We start from the raw sequence: 4,328 nt of genomic DNA on the forward strand, positions 1-4,328 counted from the left end.
TTGTCCTCACAGCAGTATGGTACAGACACATTCCCACACTCACTGAGAGGAAGTTTTGCTGCAGAATCAAGTAAAGGGTACTTGCGGCTTTTTCGATGTTAAAATACTTTCCCTATCCCACATTAATATGCAGAAACAACTGTAAGTCCACAATTCATTGGTTGATTTCCTTGAAATATATAAACTCTGTCTCTGTAGCGGTATAAATATAAATATTGCTCTGTTTGTTTGAGCATCCTCAACTAATGGCATGAGTTCGGGGGGCGGGACTGTCTGTTTTTTCAGTCCATAGCAGATGGGGGCAGTATTCTGGAAAACTGTTTGAAAACAATGTTAATTTTTGCAATTCCGTTTGGTGGTGCTAGTGACACAGATATTACACATTTCAGCTTTGAACTAAAAATGTACCATCTTATTGAGAAGTATTATATATATATTGGACTATTTCATGCAGGTTTTGGCTGGTCACCCTTCATGGCTACACTGGTCAAGCTGGTCTACTTGCAATAATAACCAGCTAAACCAATGTGTGCCAGAAGCAGACCAGCATTGCCCATTTAAAACTAGTTTAGCCATGATAACTCTCTAAAAGATTTGGCATGTTAATGTGGGTATGACATATTGATAGGATATTGGTCTTGGCGGACTAGATATGCTACGCTACTGCTGATGCAAAGCAAGTACTGAGACTTGCTACTGCTAGAAAATACACAGACATACTGAGGCCCATACTAGGGGCGCACTTACATCTGACGCAGCGCCGGAAACTCTTTCTTCCTACACTGTCAAGACGACAAAAAAAAAAGTACTTTTCTCACGCATTATTTACAGGAGTTTCTGCAGAGGGCATTGGACAATATCCATCGCACATTGAGACACAGAGCTGTTGCTCCATCCAGTAAAAAGAAGAAGGGGTTTAACAATGTGTATTCCAAGTTTTATCGACCACAATGAGGGTGAATATTCACAAGCCAAAGACCAGCACTGGATTAGCAAGGTCCCTGTTTCCAACTGTATTACTCATGTAATTATTTTGATTAATTTTACTAGATAAAGTATACCCCTGTGATATTATAAGATAATATAATATGACAATTGAGGATACTCCAGCTTCACAGCAAATGCAAGAATGAATGATAATATATTTCTTAACACGGTGACTCTTAAGGGGGTCGCACACCGCGTCGCTTCTTGTGATGTGCGACCACCTTTATTTTAACCATACCATTTGTCTAATAGTGGTCAGTACTAGTTTATTTTATTGTATTTATGCAGTATAATATAATTCTCACTTTCAGTATAATTTATGTTAATAAAAACCACATCCCGTTTTGAAAGATTTGTCATGTGTGTGTGCAGGGCTTTGCCGAACTGAAGATAGCACTGATGATGGACGAATGCTAATGAGAAGCTAAATTTTTACTCTCTCTCTCTCTCTCTCTCTCTCTCTCTCTCTCTCTCTCTCTCTCTCTCTCTCTCTCTCTTTTAGAACTCTTCTTAAAAAAATAAAAAAAATAAAAAAAACAAAAAACAGAAAGGGACAGTTAACAATGACACAATAATATATTGACAGTAATTTGACACAATAAATATAGATTACATTTTGTGGTAACACTTTACTATAAGGTTCCATTCGTTAACATTAGTAAATGCATTAGGTATCATGATCAAACAATTAACAATATATATTTTTTCTGCATTTATTAATCTTTGTGAATGTTAGTTAATAAAATACAATTGTTTATAGTTAGTTCATGTTAGTTCATAGTGCATAACTATTAGACAACTTATAACTATATAACTACTAGTATATCAACATATACTAATATATAATCTATTAGTATATGATGAAATTAACATTAACTAGATAGTTAGAACATAAAATAGACTATTGTAAAAGTATTGTTCATTGTTAATGCATGTTAACTAATGTTGTTAAAATTTTTTAACAAATGGAACCTTGTTGTAAAGTGTTACCAATTGTGTTATTGTATCATTCATTACTCTTATTAATAAATATTGTGGTGTTATATTACAGATTAAATGAATAAAAACGTATTAATCAATCAACTGTAATTTCTTTTTTCTCTCTCTGAAGAATATGTGTTTTGTTTATGTGCAATCCCATGGTTTGACTAGGGGGAGATTATAATAATTTACAAAAAAACATTACTGTTTTTAGTGTTCTCAGTGATGTTTCGTCGCCCTGCGGATGGCGCAAAAACCTCAGATGAGCAACGGACCGTCCCTAACTTCATCTTCTGGTGATTGCTTGTGTTCTCTTTGAAATAAATCGCTTGTGTTGCTGTATTTCTCACTTGTAAATCACTGTACAATGCTTGGATGTAAATACCAGTGCTCGACCTTTCTGCAAGCTTCAAATTGTATGTATTTACACTTTTTGGAGCTCATTACTGAGATCATTTTTATACTTTTACTAAATAAAATCACATTTGTTGTGATCAATAGTTTTTTCTTAAAAAGAAGAGTAGTTTTCTACATCTCTCTTGACACTTTTGCTATGCCTGAATATGATATCGGAAGTTTGTTATCGCCCTGAAATTTTATCGTAAATACGTAGGCTAGCGTGTAGGACATGCTGCTGGACAAATAGACATACAATTCCCCAACAAATCAGGGAAGCTGCACAAAACGCAGAACACAAATGCAAAACACAACCCCCAACCAAGCAGATCTATCGCCAAGACTTGTGTACTGCTGCTGTGTGAATATTAGCTAGGTGTGACTTGTGCCTTGAACATTCTTAGAAACATCTCCTTTTTTGTTCCACAGAAGAGCAAAAATTATATGGGTTTGAGGGTGAGTAAATGATGACGAAATTTTCATTTTTGTATAAACCATTCCTAAGGACATTCATTCACACATAATCATCAAAATACCAGGCACGGTTTATCTGCCTCTCCAACATGTTCTTAAATTCCTTCTGTTTTGGCTTTTCTGGCCTTTCAATGGAGACATGGGCTATTATAAACCCGAAAAGCACAATCCCTCATTGTCTTCCACGAGGTTCCTAATTCACCGTGTGTGACAGTGAGAAAGGCTTTGTAGCCATCCAGTCAACTGCCTGATAATACAGCTAATGTCTTTCGCTCTCTGTCTTGATTCCTTAGTGAAGAGACAATCCTGAAGATGGAGATAAAGAGAAAGACCTGTTTATGAAAAAGAGAGGATGTGATAAAATTACACACTCCATTTGATATACTGTAATATCTTACCATTCAATCCTGCACAATGGCAAAATAATTTAACTAGACAATGTGAAACGAGTGTATAGATATATACTACTATATATACTTTTTTATACATTTTTTATTTTTATCGAATAATGTGTATCTATATTGTGCGTATTGTATACTGTACAGTGTATGTTATTATTTGTATATTGTTGTGTGTAATTATGTGTATATCAGATGTTTAAATTGTGCTGTGCTAATTTGATGTTATTGTAAATTGGTATATGTCTCACCTATGTCTCATCACTGTCACAACGGCTATGTTGATCGGAACTGCACCCAAGAATTTCACACACCATTGCACTTGTGTATATGGCTGTGTGACAATAAAGTGATTTGATTTGATTTGATTTTGATTTGAATGTTGTAATTAAGAGAACATTAATGAATAAAATTTACACTACCGGTCAAAAGTTTTGAAAAACAAATTTTTATTATAATTATTTTTTTTCCTTCACATTTTGGAATAATAATAAAGTCATCAAAACTATGGAATAACATAAATGGAACTATGGGAATTATGTTGTGACTAAACATAATCCAAAATAAATCAAAACTGTGTTATATTTTAGCATCTTCAAAGTAGTCACCCTTTGCCTAGAATCTGCAGACATGTACTCTTGACATTTTCTCAACCAACTTCTTGAGGTATCACCCTGGGATGCTTTTTAAACAGTGTTGAAGGAGTTCCCATCTATGTTGGGCACTTATTGGCTGCTTTTTTTATTATTTGGTCCAAGTCATCCATTTCAAAATTTTTATTTTTTTTTTTATATAAAATTTTTGTTTTATAATGAAATACATTTATATGGTGGCACAATTATATTTTTGTCTACAAAACTAATTTCAAACATTTAAGCATACACCTTCAGATCAAACAATTTTTAAGATCATGAGAAACATTTCAGTCAGGTGTTTCAAAAGGTTTGACCGGTAGTGTATATATCAGTTGTATGGTGGCCATACTGAAGCAATTGTCTGATAGCACATTTACCACAGGACATACAGTATACACAACGGTGCACAAGCAAGGAAACAGATGCAGAAGCACAGATGTTCATACAAAAATTGTAA

General features: G+C 34.2%; 1 long non-coding RNA gene across 1 annotated transcript; it reads left to right on the forward strand.

Moving 5' to 3' along the window:
- The first annotated feature begins 468 nt into the window (after positions 1–468).
- LOC127411374 (uncharacterized) lies at positions 469–3,540 on the forward strand. Its single transcript, XR_007892268.1, has 3 exons — positions 469–997; positions 1,360–2,264; positions 3,132–3,540. It is a non-coding gene; the product is annotated as an uncharacterized LOC127411374 (long non-coding RNA).
- Positions 3,541–4,328: the final 788 nt, after the last annotated feature.

This window comes from Myxocyprinus asiaticus, chromosome 20, assembly GCF_019703515.2.
Source record: "Myxocyprinus asiaticus isolate MX2 ecotype Aquarium Trade chromosome 20, UBuf_Myxa_2, whole genome shotgun sequence".
Lineage (NCBI taxonomy): Eukaryota > Metazoa > Chordata > Actinopteri > Cypriniformes > Catostomidae > Myxocyprinus > Myxocyprinus asiaticus.